This window comes from Lissotriton helveticus, chromosome 8 (genome assembly GCF_964261635.1).
Source record: "Lissotriton helveticus chromosome 8, aLisHel1.1, whole genome shotgun sequence".
Taxonomy (NCBI): Eukaryota; Metazoa; Chordata; class Amphibia; order Caudata; family Salamandridae; genus Lissotriton; species Lissotriton helveticus.
Window position 1 is genome coordinate 420633564 of NC_136069.1, and position 16244 is coordinate 420649807.

The window sequence follows — 16244 nt, forward strand, 5'->3', positions numbered from 1 at the left end:
AAACACTATCTAGTATCTGATGTTTAGAGAACATGTTGATAGAATCCAAAAGTTATCGGGGTAAAGGCTAACAGACTCTAAGACTGGTGCATGCATTATTCTACATGTAGTGCGTGTTGAGGAATATTAAATGACCATAAATACAGTATTTCTCTTACATGGAGACGTAAAGGCTAGACGATGACTGAAACTATTGATGCGATTCAGTAGCTTAGGAATGCAGAGAAGGAGGGCTGGACTGATAACTAGAATCATAACATACTTTTGGCAGACTAGCAGGCAGAGCCAGGCCAAGCCGGGCACTGTGAGGCAGGAAGTAAGTGAAGGGTCAGGAATACAGGTGGGGGCTGTATCGCTCCTCAGCGAGGGCTCAGGAGACAGGAGCTGAATCTGGTGTCCGGGCCCTTTTGAGGCCTAGAAACGGGGACTTTTCAATGAAATAACGTGCACACTAAGAAACGTGGCAACGTAGCTTTACATAGGCTCAATACTCGTAGCTTTCACGAGAACTGGAAACTGGCATACTAGAGATGGACACAACTGTAGGTGCGTCTTTAGTCGAACATGGGGAATACATATGCATATTAATCATGCACACATAACATAAGATGGGGGACACGTAGGGACACAGAACATGGCAAAATTTACTTTTCCACAAAGTGACAGCTGCCCCAGACAGGTGAAAAAAAGGCAAGTGTTACCAAAAAACAACTACAGATCCCAGTCTTCTGCACTGTGGGTCAAGGTTTCGTCACCCAAAATGTTTGCAGCTGACCTACCCCTGCTACTCAATCATTGGTCGAAGCATACAGGATTAGCCAGTCATCTAACCTGCAACCTGCAAGTCCGCCAATCTAATCAACTCACTGCACCATCAAAAGACAGCGGCCATTAGAGTTCGGTTGACCTGGCAAGAAAAGTGGAGCGGTTAGGCTGGTGGCTAACAGCCTGGTTGAACAGTTTAAGTCAGTGCCACAAGCCAAGCTGGAAGACACCCGCAAAAGTGTTCTGTAGAGGAAGGAGACAAAAGGGAAATGTTAAACACTTGAACTTAAAATCTAGAAGATGATTCTTGCAGATCTAATCTCAGCAATGAAAATAAATCAGAGGAACGGCACCATCTAAATTATTACAAAACCCCACGTTCCTCCCACTACAAAAGTTTAAACCCGGCCTCTCCCTGAGGCGAGGTGAGTTTAGGAGTCTGTTGCAGGGATTCTGCTCTGGAATAGAACTATGGTTGGGACGATGGAACAACAGCATGTAGGAACTGATTCATCTTACTACCTCAGTATCCATGAGCCCGAGTGCGACTAGCTATAGTGCCTCACGTGCCCTCCTAACCATACCAGAGAAACAGACTTCCAGAGTAACGGTTCAGCACACAAAAGTTAGTGGTGACGTGTTGAAATTTAACTATTTCATGCATAAGTTTCTATGTCAAACAAGAGAACAATATTCATGTCCATTGACACTGAGTCAGAACAAATGCATATGAAGAGAGTTTCTTCTTTCAATAAATCTTTATTTGTCTTGTTTTTTCTTCTAAAAACTACACCAGCGAACAGTAGGAAATGTCCATATGTGGTGAAAGCCCAAGTGCTGGGGCAAGTGGAATGCATTTAGCATTGCAAGCGATCAGCCGCGGCCGGCAGTGATAGTAAATGCAGGGCGTGACATGGGGAGGAGCAGGGTGGGGGGGTAGTAATGTATGGATTACGGCGTTTTACAGGTAAGTAAACATTTAAATAAATAAAACTAATTTTGTTGCGCGCACTGCATCGCATTTTGGGATGCTGTGTACTCAACGAAATTCATTTTATTTATTTAAATGTTTACTTACCTGTAAAACTCCGTAATCCATACATTACTACTCCCACCCTGCCCCTCCCCCTCCCCACGTCGCCGCCCTGCAGTAACTCCTACTGCCGGCTGCGGCTGCAAGCGATGGAGATTCGATATAGATTCCCTGAGCAGTGGAAGTGTATTGACTGCATCCCTTTTGCTAGAGGATGGAGACCCATAACTGTGAGAGAGCATGGAAAAATGTCTACTCAAAGAACTTCTGTGAGGTCCTGGTTAGCAAAGGAATACTGACTAATACTTCCCGAGTGATGACAAAGGATAGATGATAGGAGCAATTGGTAGGTCAGAGGTTTTTCTTGTTACAAAGTTTCTAAACATGGCCTGCTCTTTTGCTCTGTGCTGATGTCTGCTCAGGAAGGCTGATGACAGCCAGGTGCCAAGATCTCACCCTTCCTAGTGTCCTTGATTTGGATATGCCTTTTTGGAGCCAGCACTATTTCTACTGCTGTGAGAGACATCACCTTTCACAAAAGCTGTGCCTGAGCTACAGCCAGAAAACGACTTTTGAAAGAGAACAAGACCTCTAATGACCACATTATTAATACACATTGGACGCTGCTGCTCGCTCAGCAAACTGCTGGTTTTGTGACATTTTTAACGCTGATTTCTGGAGTGCCTTTCAGATTTTATAGATAATTCTGGGAAAGTAATATTGGTATATAAAGAAATAATGCTAAGAGAAAGCTGTGCACCTACATCTGTGGGAGCCCAGGTGTCCATAATGACTCTGGAGCCGTGCATACCTGCCCCCCTCTGGCGAAAATAGCAAACTTTACACAGGCCCGGATTACATGTGAGGCACACAGATTTGTGAAGGGGGGAAATTGTCTTTAAATATTCTTATCAATGAATATGTTGTTTATTTAGCATTAGTGCCCCATATAAACAAAGCACCATCCCACATAGGCAGTTACTTCAAATTATATCACATTACTGACACCATTGAAGTAAGAAGAAAATACTTTTAATTAAAGCATTATTTCATTGCACCTAAAATTAGTCCCCAAAAAATGTGTCTAACAAAAAAATCTTTTATACGTGTGAGAGAGCGCAAATCGAGAAAAATTACAAGTGCACCATATGTACAAGCACGTGGCATCAGTTTAGTAAAGATTATATAAGAGCGTCGAATCTATAGAGTGAAAAAATATAAGAGTGTTTAATTAAAATAGAATGCATATATCAGTGTGAAAAGCTAATGTAGAAGTGTGTAGAGATGTTAGAATGATGTTGAAATCCCATGTTATGTGGCTGTTGTAGAGGAGAATGTAATGCTGCTAAACGTAGAAATGCGTAGGCCACATGGCAGTTCACAGAGAATGAAAAGGTGTTGTTACACTCTCACATGATATGGATTTTAATGTTGTTGTAATTCAAAGTATTATTGATCATAGAACGGAAATATATGTTTATAGAAGTGTTTCATATAACCATTGTGTGTAATAAGTTAGAATACTGTTTAGACTGAGAAATTAAAGGTTTACAGAGTGCACAGGCCCGTTTCATGTAATTCTAATAGGCCTGAATACTTAAGTTCATTTCTTTTGATCTGCATGTGTTAGTTAGAGGAAGGTCATGTTAAGCATAAATTGCAGAGACTGCTCGATGGTTTACGACTTAAAAGATACGGTGGAGGCCGGAATTTGGGGCCCACTGTACAAGTGTCTGTTTGCAGGTGCGAGGAGGTTCCAATCAAGAGAGCGATGAATAGAGTATTGTTCAGGGAGCCAGGCACAGGCCTGGAGGAGGCTTCAGGAATTTCCTGGGGGGTACCGTCCTGCCGGAGAAGAGCCTGAGAAGCAAGGTCAGCGCTAACGATGGGCCCAGAGGAGTATCAGCGTGGAAAATGCCAGAACCGACACCACGTGAGGGGCGTCTCTAAAGGGCGTTTTTATTGTAAATGTGATTTTTGTATTAGGGACAGGACCCCTGGGTGGAGTTAGGGCAGATGGTCTGAGGAACCTAAGAGAGCCGATGGGTAGGCAGATAGGATAACTGCGAGACACCGATTCACAACGAAGACTAAGGGAAGTGAGTGATCTTCTTTGGAAGTCACCACGGCTGACACCTTTTTAGGATAAGATATTATTAAGTAGGGATGTCACTTAGTCTAGTGTAGGGACAGTTTAATCTGGATTTTCTTCCTTTCTGTAAATGACTCACAAGTTACAGCTTGTGTCTATTCTTGCAACTCTAATGATATTTAAATTGGTTTTGGTGATATTCTTCTGCCGACTAAGAGCATTTAGAAAATGTATGTTTGTATTGATACCAGTATATCTTTTGAACCTTGTTTTGAGATGTTTGTATCTCCAGTTAACTTTGGCTTTATAATAAACTTTTAAATTTATTCGTAGTAAGTGGTTCTTTAGAGTGGTGTAAGTCCTTAACAGATTGACCTAGTAGTGGATTGCCTTTTACTCTATGACAGGTATCAACGGTTCAGTCGACCTGAGTTGGGATCTAGACCTATAGTAATAGATCAGAAATCCCGTCGTAACAGTTGGTAGCAGAAAAGGATGGTTACCTTCTAGAGGAAGGTGATCTAGACTAGGTTAAGATTACCCCAAGGTCCCTAGAGATCGAGAGATGAGCAGCGGAAGAATCGCCTGCCGAAGAAGGTGCTGACGGTGCGAGAGAAAAGCAGCAGGGTCGGACGAGAGTGAGTATAACAAGGGTCATGCGTTGACAGATTGCGGTGTTTTGTGTTGTATCTGTATGAATGCCTGTAGTGTGATTGAGAGAGGGTTGTGAGCTCGCGCAACCTGGCAAACTGAGAAAATCTTAAGTTCGGGGAAGAGCTTAAGTGGTTCGGGTGTATCGAACATCCAGAGTAGTTGTCGACCGGAGTAAAGGGGGTCATGAGGTACCATTGATCGCCCGCAGGACCGAGATAGGGGGAACGCAAGAGTGAGTGTGCGGGTAACGGACGCAGGTCGAAAGTTACCGTGTGTAAGTAACCTATCAATTAAGGCGATTGTCTGGACGTACACGGAAAGACATTTCGTCAGTTAAGGTGACAATTACAGTTAGACTGTGGGCGTACAGTCAAGGAAAGTGATCGCTTGGTCGGAAGTAATCATTTTTCAGAGTATGAATGGGACGCATGCATGACCGGGAGACGAGCTGAGAAAGGAGGGGAACTGCTGCGAAGGGGAGACGAGTGACGTCAGCGAGAGCCGCGCTGTGATAGGCCGGTTGGTGTGAAGCCGCGCTGTGATAGGCCGGTTAGCGAGAACCGCGCTGGGATTGGTGGATTGTCATCATGAAGTAAACGAACGCGGAGAAAATAGGAATATTGTAGATTTGAACATGAAGTGTTTTAAATGTTCGAGAGCGATCTTTAAGAGAAAAAGAAGGGAATCTTATTACGGGGAAGAGGCACCGCCAGAGGGTACACCAGCTCACTATATGGCAACGAATGTTGGGTTGCATACTATACTGTGGCTTGATACTTGGAGTAAGATTACAGAAGGGAATGAGGAACTGACTTTTCCGAAATACGGAACGTTTAGACTAGAAGTGCTGCATCAGCTGAAAGCAGTTATGTCCTCGTTGAGACCTTTGCCTAGACCAACACAGTTTGAGACCCTTAATGCGTGGATTAGGGCGGCGCACGACAGGAATCAGAACAGACGCCAGGAAAGGGTAAGGCGATCAGTAAGGGCAGTGCAAGATGCCAAATGGGATGCGGAAGCCAAGAAATGAAGGGTACAGACGATTGAAGTGGATAAGTTGTACCCAATGAGAGAGGTTACAGGAGAAAAGAGACCCATAGAAGAGGATGATGAGAGCGAGTCTGAGGATGGCTTAATAAATAGGTTGCTGATAGATAGACCGCCTCCGGACAATAGGGAGATAGAAGGTACTGAGCTCCCAAGGGAAGATAGGGTTGACATAGAAGAGAATAGGCCACTCCCTATAACGAATTGGGTACCTACCAAAGGTGAAGAGGCACTTCAACATAGCCCTGTACAGAGAGTAGTCGGAAGGGTTGTGATGCAGAAGATGCCAGCAACAGAGAGGGTTGAGTCTTATGGATTGCCAGATGCTCTTCAAGTACCCGTTACCATAGGACCTATAGTGTCGGTTTATCATCCAGAGAAAGGGAGAGAGGAAGAACAGGTACGGCTAGACAGAGAAAGAGTTGAGATGGAAAGAAGGAATAACACGACAAATGCCTTGAGGCAATTGCCAGGACCGATAACGTGGAACACCCCATTGGATTCAGCAGTGGATCCCGTAACAGAACAGGGGGGTCAGAGAGGACCGATGGACCTGAGGGGACCACGGCCGAAATCCTATAAAGAGTTGAGGGCTGACTTGAGAGAATGGGATAGGTCCACAGAAGCACCGCGCAACAGGTCAAGGGCAGAAGCCGAATGGGGAAGTCGAGGCAACGGGACATTATCTCACTGCGGGGCTAGCGAAAGCAGTCAGGAGTGGGTCGGTAAAAATCAGGAGAGTAGAGGAGTTACACGTTATATTGACGGTAGAAATGGGCAGGAGCGGAAAGGTAGAAGTACGGAGTGTGGAGAGACGTCTCGTCTCATTCAAAGTGAGGGAGACCAAAGGACACAAGAGTACAGGGATAGGTTTAAGTGCACTCTCCACGCACCTGATGATAACGTACAGCACTGGAATGGTGGGAACATGGGGAACCGCGAAGGATCTTCCCATGCGTCGAGTGATCAGAGGTCACAGGCGAATTGCGAAGGCATGGGGAATAATGGAATGTCTTACCATGCACCTAGCGAAACCAGGCAGAATGGGAAATGTGGGACTATGGGAAATAGAGAAGTGTTTCATTATACACCCAGAGAGGATGGAACTGCATGGGACCTGGAGAGATGGTAGCATGGGAGGACTCCCCATAACACGCCTGAGCCCAGACGTAGGACTCAGAGCTGTGATGGGAGAGATGTAAATGGACTCTCTAGAGATAGCATACTGAAAGCTGTGATAAAAGCCAAAAGACTCGATGTGTCCAGCTTAAAGTCTGACCTGGATGATATAATAGATGGTGTGTTGCCTTTAGAAAGGATTGACATGTACGAACAAGATGAGCTGTTGTTTATAGCAAAGGATATTACTCGGAAGGCAAGAGCAACTCATGAGAAACTGTCTGAACTGGCAGACAAGTATATGGTAGATTTGTCCAGAACAAAGGCATTGCAGGGTAACCATAGGTTGCATTATTCAGATCAGGACTTAGATGAGAGGAGGTCAACTGGATTAAAAACACACATAAGAGAACTGATCACAGGAATAAGAGCATGGAGAGATCTGGACAAATGGGAAGAGAGGTGGTCCAAAAAGGGAACTGTTAGGCGAAGCGCGAATGTGATGTCTCCGGAGGGAAGGCTAATGCAGATGGAGGCATTCCCTTTGCGAGAAATAGCGAATGGGAGTTATGTACACGTGCCCTGGAGTAGGGGAGATTTGGCTGCATTTACCAACTCATTTCCGAAGTTAAGGGAAAATCCCGTAGAGTGGTACAAGCAGGTAGAGAGGTTTGTCAAGATTTCAAAAGTATTGTGGATTTATTTGAACACCTTATTCGACATTGTGGTCCCAGGAGACTTGTGGATAGCATGCAAGGTTAGTGTCGAATGGCCAATTGCAGAACCAGAAAGGGATGCTCGTACTAATGGACCGCCAGAAAGAGTAATGTTAAAATATGAACAGGTGATGACATGGCTGAAGGAGAAGGTGCCACCACAAGATATAGATTGGGTAAAAATAGACCAAACAAGACAGGAACCGAAAGAGACAGTTCATGAGTTTTATGAGCGATTGCTGAAAACGTTCAAACAATACAGTGGATTAGATGTAATGGATCCCAAGGAGATAGGACAGTTTGTATCAAAGTTCGTTTTGGGGTTGAGACCTGATATTTGTTTGATGATTCAGCAACATTTAATTTGTTGGCAAAACAAACCATTGGATGAAATTTTGAGATACACAAGATATTGCAGTGATGAAATAGATTCTAAAGCAAAGAAACTAAAGGAGAAACTGATGATGGTACAGATGCAGTTGGCTGGAAGGGGTGGACAGCAGCAACAGGGAACAGGGACAATGGGACGGAAACCAAATAGTCAGAACAAGGACAACGAGGAAAACCCGAGACCTAGAATAGACATTGCTACATTGAAAAAAACGACAAAGTGTCACCAGTGTCACCAGGTGGGACATTGGAAACGCGAGTGTCCCTATAACCCTGAAAACGGAGAGCTAGAAGTAGAGGAGGAGGAAATTCGAGAAGTTCCAGTTCAAGGGGTGACAGTGCCAAAGAGTAAGGTGGCCAAAGGGGGGACTTCGGCTCCACGAGCTCAGTTCCCGCAGCCACCAAAGATTACGACAGGGGGAAAGATCTACAGACAAATGCCTCTTTTTATAGACGAAGAAGAGTGTTACTATGTTGATCCATTGACGGGACGATGTGTAAGTAGAGAGGAGGACTGTACCCTCGGGGCAGTTCTAGAGGTGGATCAAAGAGGACCGTTTGTTGAGGCTGAAGTGGCAGGGTGTCCTACAACATTCTTAGTAGATACCGGAGCTACTCGATCAACTTTGAGATCGGCAGTGGTTCCAGATCTACCAATGTCGGGGGAAACAATTCAAGTGGTAGGAGTCGCAAATAGGAGAATGACTAACCCTTTGACGGAACCAGTGCTAGTGAGAATAGGAAACTACACCGATGAACATCAGTTTGTAGTATGTGATTCTAGTCCTGTGTGTCTGTTAGGAAGAGACTTATTGTGCAAACTGAACTGCACAATATACTGCACACCTCAGGGAGTGGAGGTACAGACTACAAATGATGATGCTACCTTTAAAGTTGCAAACTCGAGGGTATGCGTAGAACTGTATCCTACCCTGACTGTGGAGGAGCTTCCTTGGGACTTACGAGATACAGTGTCATCAGAGGTATGGTATTTTACTGGAGAAGAGATAGGATTGATCAAAGGAGTAGAACCAGTGAAGATTATGGTAAAGCCAAATGTTGAATATCCAAGAACGCCTCAATACAAATTGACCCCGGAGACAATTGCAGGAATAAAACCCGTAATTGACTCTATGATCCTCCCATGGAATACTGAAGGAAATCGTGGGTAGTCCATGCAACTCCCCGATTATGGGTTTGGAGAAACCTAGGGGGAAATTTAGAATAGTACAAGATCTTCGAAAAATTAATAGCATAGTTGTTTCATGTTGTCCAGTGGTACCGAATCCATCAGTGATATTGTTTCAGATACCATTCCAAGCTGAGTGGTTCACAGTGATAGATCTTTGTCAGGCTTTCTTTTCAATTCCATTAGATGAGGAGAGCCAGTATCTTTTCGCTTTTAAGCTGGAAAATCGTGTCTTAACATGGTGTCGTATCCCACAGGGGTATACAGAAAGCCCATCAATTTTCAACCAGCTATTGAAGAAAAATCTTGAAAGTCTAGTACTGCCACAGAACTCGGTTCTGGTCCAGTACATAGACGACCTACTTGTTGCGTCAGGAACGGAAGAAGCTTGTAAGATAGATACCATCGCCTTGCTGAACCATTTAGCTGAAAATGGGCATAAGGTATCTCCGAGCAAATTGCAGTACTGTCTGACAGAAGTACAGTATTTGGGTCACCGGATAGAAAAGGGAAAGCGCAAGGTGTCACCAGATAGGATAGAGGCAATAATGAAGATGAACGCACATACGACACAGAGAGAAGTCAGGATGTTCCGACGAATGGTTGGTTATTGCCGACAGTGGATAGCTAACTTTTCCCTGAAAGCAAAACCCTTACAAAAACTGACGCACAAGGAGGTGAGTGATCCGGTACCATGGGACAAGGATTGTTTGATGTCGTTCCTACAGCTGAGAGAGGACTTGTGCCGTGCTCCAGCTTTGGGGATGCCGGATTACGAAAAACCATTTTCACTTTACTGCTGCGAAAGAGAGGGTTGTGCTTTGTCAGTTTTGGTACAAACTCATGGAAATGCCCGTAGACCAGTTGCATACTTTTCGGCTACTTTAGATCCGGTAGCCGCAGCGTTGCCCGGATGTCTCAAATCCGTTGCTGCAACAGGTGTCAGCATTGAAAGGTGTGAAAATATCGTCATGGGACACCAATTAGTGGTGTATGTACCTCATTCTGTAGAACTGTTAATGACCAGGACCAAGACACAGCACTTAACCAATAATAGGCTCACGCGCTACAAGCAAGTTATTCTTGCTGCGGAGAACGTGACCCTTAAGAGGTGCTCTGTTTTGAATCCTGCTACATTGATGCCACTTCCTAATGATATAGAAGGCGAAGAATGTGAAGATCACGATTGCCTTGATGTGACTGAACTATGCACCAAGCCAAGACCAGATATTGTGGATGAGTCGTTGACTGACCCTGATGAAATTTTCTTTGTTGATGGCTCATGTTTAAGAGACGATACTGGTCGGTTGAGAGCAGCTTATGCTGTTTGCACCATTACTGGAGTTGTGGAAGCTGCTTGCCTGGAAGGAGTACACTCCGCTCAGGTAGCCGAAATCATTGCATTGACTCGTGCCTGTTTAGCAGGTAGCAAAATTAGAGTCACCATTTATACCGATAGCCAATATGGTTTCGGTGTAGTTCATGTGAAGATCACGATTGCCTTGATGTGACTGAACTATGCACCAAGCCAAGACCAGATATTGTGGATGAGCCGTTGACTGACCCTGATGAAATTTTCTTTGTTGATGGCTCATGTTTAAGAGACGATACTGGTCGGTTGAGAGCAGCTTATGCTGTTTGCACCATTACTGGAGTTGTGGAAGCTGCTTGCCTGGAAGGAGTACACTCCGCTCAGGTAGCCGAAATCATTGCATTGACTCGTGCCTGTTTAGCAGGTAGCAAAATTAGAGTCACCATTTATACCGATAGCCAATATGGTTTCGGTGTAGTTCATGATTTTGGGCAATTGTGGTCTCAGAGAGGTTATATGACCTCCTCTGGTTCGCCTATTCGAAATGGGGAATTTGTGCGACTGTTGTTAGAAGCATTACAAGGTCCAGCAGCAATTGCGATCGTTAAATGTGTAGCCCACACCAAAAACACAGATTTTGTATCGCAAGCTCCTTCAGATATACAGAGCAAAATGTGTGTCAATAGGTACATATGGTGCTGGTCTATGGGGATGGTCATCGGCCGAAGCAATTCAATCTGCAGAAAACAAATTTTTACGCTACCTTTTAGCATTACCACCCAGCACGTCTACCTATGTTCTTCATGAGGAGCTGAGTCTAGTCTATATTACTGACATCATAAGGGGGGCCCCAGTTTTACTCTGGCACAACATCTGGACCAATCCAGCAACTTCCTTTAATAGATTGATAACAGAGGACTGTCTACAAAGTGATGGAGTTAAAAATGTAAAATGGTTCTCCTATATTAAGAGCTTTGTAAACGATATTGGTCACCCAGAATATTTCCAAAATCCCTCATCAATGGACCTGGTGTCGCGATCAACTTTAAAAAAGGATTTGTTGGAGCATTTGGAAATTAAGAGATGGGGTAATGAGAGGTTAAAAACAACAGTAAAAAATCATGATGCTGTCATCCTCCATAATACTATCCAGCTCTATCTCCTAATAGTTCACCCTTTATATGATCGTAGAATACTGACTTACTTCAGGTTGGAAACCTTTTTTAGATTAATTATGTTCCCAATATGTAAGGAATGGTCTAAAGAGAAAGTAACTTGCCCATGTGACATGTCTTCCTTTCAATCTAACATTCATTTTACATTGTTTTGTACCTTTTATGCATATCCAAGGAGACAAATTTTAAGGCCCCTATTGCGTACTTGGGGAGTGCGAAAGTCCAGGGAGGCTTACAATAAATTGCGTTGTTTGGCCGATCAACATACAATCATTACAGTAACGGCCTTTTTGAAAGTAGTATTAAGATTACGACGCTCTATCGCATTAGATTAATCGGTCTCCCATTCAAAAAACTTTAACCTTAATACATTTTGTGCATCTAGGTACAGGTATTTTAGCATTTTAAATTTAGTTATGCAATATTTTAAGGAATTACTATGTGTTATAGGAATCTGCTTGTAATCATGGTGTAACTCAAATAGATGTATTTTATTATGTGCTTTTATGAACTGTTTTTACAATTCGAATAAAGCTTTTTGAACTTGAACTGTATCGCAAGGTAATCGATATGCAGATGAAGTTGCTCGCTATTGTGCGGAGCAAGGATATTCTTTCACGGAAGTGGAAGTAGGTGGGGCTCAGGAAAAGACAGAGTTAAACATGATGCTAGAAACAGTTGATACTTGGGAGAATTTAAAAGACATGCAAGAGAACGTACCTGATTCTGAGAAAAAGGCATGGGAAACAGCAGGCTGTCTGAAAAGTGAAATGGATTTTTGGGTTTCAGCAGATGGAAGGGCAGTATTACCTGATGAATTAGTGAGTCCAATGGCACGACAGATACATGGCCCAGTACACTTAGGAAGAGATGCCATGCTGAGGTTATTTAGGCAGACTTGGTATAATCCCAAGTTTAGGATTGCAGCAGAAGCAGTGTGTCAAAGATGTGTCACATGTCAGCAATTGAACGTAGGGAAAAGAACACCAGTTACAATGAGTCACATTGGGAGGTCTGGGGGGCCTTTCAACCGAATGCAATTAGATTTTATTGAAATGCCAAAAATCAACCGCCTCAGGTATGTTCTGGTGGTTGTATGCATATTTTCCAGATGGGTCAAAGCATACCCTACACGCAGGTGCGACACACTCACAGTAGCAAAATTGTTGCTTAGAGAGTTGATCCCGCGCTTTGGGGTGCCGACCTCCTTGGAATCAGATGGAGGAACTCATTTCAACAGTGAAGTTGTGAAGATGCTTTGCTCTGCATTAAACATTGATCAGAAGTTGCACTGTAGTTATCGACCAGAGGCTTCAGGTATCGTGGAGCAGATAAACGGAACACTAAAGTCCCGAATAGCTAAAGTATGTTCATCGACGTCCTTAAGCTGGCCTGATGCTCCGCCCTTGGTACTCATGAGTATGCGTAGCACACCAGACAGGAGGACAGGTCTCTCTCCACATGAGGTTTTAATGGGGAGGGCAATGAGACTTCCGTCTGTTCCAACTACAGCTTTGTTGAATATTACAGATGACCTGATCCTGGATTATTGCAAGGGACTTTCTGATGTCATTCATTCTGTGTCTCTTCAGGTGCAGGCTGCTGAAGTTCCATCTTCAAGAGACCTATGTCACGACTTGTGCCCTGGTGATTGGGTGCTTGTTAAAAAACACGTCCGGAAGAACTGCCTAGACGTGCGTTGGAAGGGGCCCTACCAAATAATCCTGACAACGAATACTGCTGTAAAGTGTGGAGGGCTGCCAAACTGGATTCACGCTTCCCATACTCGAAGAGTTCCAGCACCCTTAGAAGAAACAGCTCCTCTCACAGATGAAAATCCAGTTGTGGACGGCGAACCACTAGAGGGGATCAGTAAAGCTGTGGAGGTGTCGGAAGAAGTTGGGAGTGCTACAGATCCAGAAGAAGAAAGACAGGACGACAGTAAAACTGAAGTTGCCACCGAAGGAGAAAGTTGCGGTGAATACGGCTCAGACACAGATCAAGACAAGAGTGATCAAGAACCGAGTGTGAGGGCAAGAAATAGGAGAACAAGGCATGGAGAAGCTAGTTGGCCTGAAAGAAAGAAGAGGCCGAGCTTGAAGCCAACTCCAGAGAGAACTCTTGCTCCTTTATCTGAAGACTCAGATCTGAACGAAGGTGCACAAAGACAGGAACAGAAAGGTCCGAGAAGATCGAGGAGGGCGCGAGTGCCCTGCAGAAGATACGCTACTCCTGAGTGGACCTACCTAGCAGCAGATGTCCAGTGCACGGAGATCCGGGAGGGTGAGGGAAGTGACATTGATCAGTACTGACCCAATCATAACAGTGGAAGTAGTGTTGTTGATACCCGGAGTGGAGGTCGAAGGGTTGTTGATACTCACTGTCCCCAATCCTCCTTATCTGAGCAGGATAAGAGAACTGGTTTTAAACAGAATAGAATTTCCGACTTTTTGTTCAACGAGGCCAACACCCGAGGAGATCATTCTTCGTTTGGAAATATTAGAATACTTGATTAGAGCCTCTGGAACACGTCTGATTCCAGATTGTTAAAGACTTTGTAAATAAACAGATTGAAAGATGACCTAGCGCCAAGTGGAAGAAGAAGAAATTTAGGGACTTCCCATTTAGTGGACGGAGAAGGGCTAGGGTTGTCTGTTGCTATAGAACTCAAAGACTGATCTTGCAGAAGGGATTATCAGCTTCCAGGTGTGGTTTGGAAAGGCTGAATAAGCGAAGGAAGAGACTTTGTGTTGTGAAAGAAAACCAGAACTACACTGTCTTGTGATCATGGAGGCCGGCAACCCAAACCGCAAGACAAAATGCATAGTAGGCACACTTTTAGTGGGAGTAATTTTTCTTATAGTTTTAGTAGTTACTATATCATATGTAGTGGGACATGAAAATGAAGAGAAGGCAACAAAGGAAGCAAAAATTGTATCGATACAGAAACCTACTATTGCTGGTCAAAGGGGGGACAATACAGAGAAAGATAAAGCTTTACTAGCAGCAGAGACTCATAGGTTGCATGTGGATGAATCAAAGGGAAATTTCAAATCAAATGCATATGCTAAATTGCTTTATGAATATATTGATGCTATGGAGGCCAAGAATTGTTATGTGTGCATGCAATTGCCAGCCTCCGTAGACGAAGGTATTAGATATCATCATCTTCCATTGACCTATGGAATCACATGTAGTTTGTTGCTTAGTATATTTTATGAACGTGATGGTTTTGAGTATTATTTTTCAAATTTTGATGCTGTTTTACCAGATGTTCCAAACTATAAGCACATGAACAAGTGGGATTATTATAAGAGTGAAGATAGATTAAAGAAATTTTTCATTCCTTGGAAAACATTGGATACTTCACATGCCCGAAGAAATAATTTGACTTGTAAAGTGTCAGAAATTGAGAAAAGGTTTATAGGACAGGTGGATGATCGGTACAGGAGACAGAAGATCTTAAAGGCTTCATGCCAATGGAAAACAGATTGGACCGAGGAAGGAAGGTCACACCAAAGAAAGGGTAGTAATGGTCCAATAGCTTTAGATCGAGAGAAAAAAAGGGAAACTGTGTATATATAGGGGTAAAACCTATTATGAGAATGTGTTTGTGGGAGAAGTAAATTGTGAACATGCTTTCCAATTAGAATATTATACAAAGGATTTCTTGAAGGGAATGCAGGTGATCCCGAATGTATATTTTGTTTGTGGAAGAAATGCATACGTGAAACTACCGGATAATTGGTATGGATCATGTTATTTAGCAATCGTCTTCCCCAAAATATACCATGCTAAGGATTTGAAAATTATAGAGGGAGGAATTCAAGCTAGAGGAAGAAGAGATGTAAGCTATGAGGAAGTAGTTGGAGACGTATTTGGTGCTATGTTTCCTCTTTTAGGGATAGCACTGAATGATGTCAAGATTAGAAGATTGGCAACAGTTGTAGATAGGTTGTCCGCCAGTACTGCTAGATCATTAATGCTGGTGGAGGGAGAGATGCAATCGATAAGGGCAATGGTTCTTCAGAACCGACTTGCTCTAGATGTTCTGTTAGCCAAAGAGGGAGGAGTCTGTAAGGCTTTGAAGGTTCAGGAATATTGTACTTATATTCCAGACAATTCAAAACCTCTAGAAAAGTATATACGGAACATCACTGAAATTCATCATGAGATTGAGGATTTGACACAGGTAACTGTGTGGGAAAAAGTAGGTCATGGAATGGGTAAAGTTGGAGGGTGGTTTGCCAACCTAGGAAAGAGTTTCATTTGGTATATACTGAAACCTATCATCATAATAGTGATTTGTATAATCACCTTGTGGGGATTGGTGCGGCTGTACCAATGGTATAGATCAAACAGGTTGCAGAGATCCGTGAGAGAGCAGGAGAGGAGATTAGCTGCGATGCAGGATAATCAGTACAGGAGTCTGAGGGCTCTAGAGATGATGAAACGAGAGAGTACTGCAACGAGTTCTGTATGATTCAGTTCATACCTCAGGGATGGTGTTGTGATGGTGATGACTACTAAAAGTCATCAAAGGGGGGAACTGAGAGAGCGCAAATCGAGAAAAATTAGAAGTGCACCATATGTACAAGCACGTTGCATCAGTTTAGTAAAGATTATATAAGAGCGTCGAATCTATAGAGTGAAAAAATATAAGAGTGTTTAATTAAAATAGAATGCATATATCAGTGTGAAAAGCTAATGTAGAAGTGTGTAGAGATGTTAGAATGATGTTGAAATCCCATG

General features: G+C 43.5%; 1 long non-coding RNA gene across 2 annotated transcripts in view; it reads right to left on the minus strand.

Annotated features, from left to right (window-relative positions):
• Window positions 1-663: 663 nt before the first annotated feature.
• LOC144771668 (uncharacterized) overlaps window positions 664-16244 on the minus strand; it is a 305772-nt gene continuing 290191 nt past the window's right edge. For both annotated transcript variants that reach the window (XR_013599420.1, XR_013599419.1), the window contains one exon: window positions 664-1008. This is a non-coding gene — a long non-coding RNA (uncharacterized LOC144771668). The remainder of the gene's footprint in view (window positions 1009-16244) is intronic.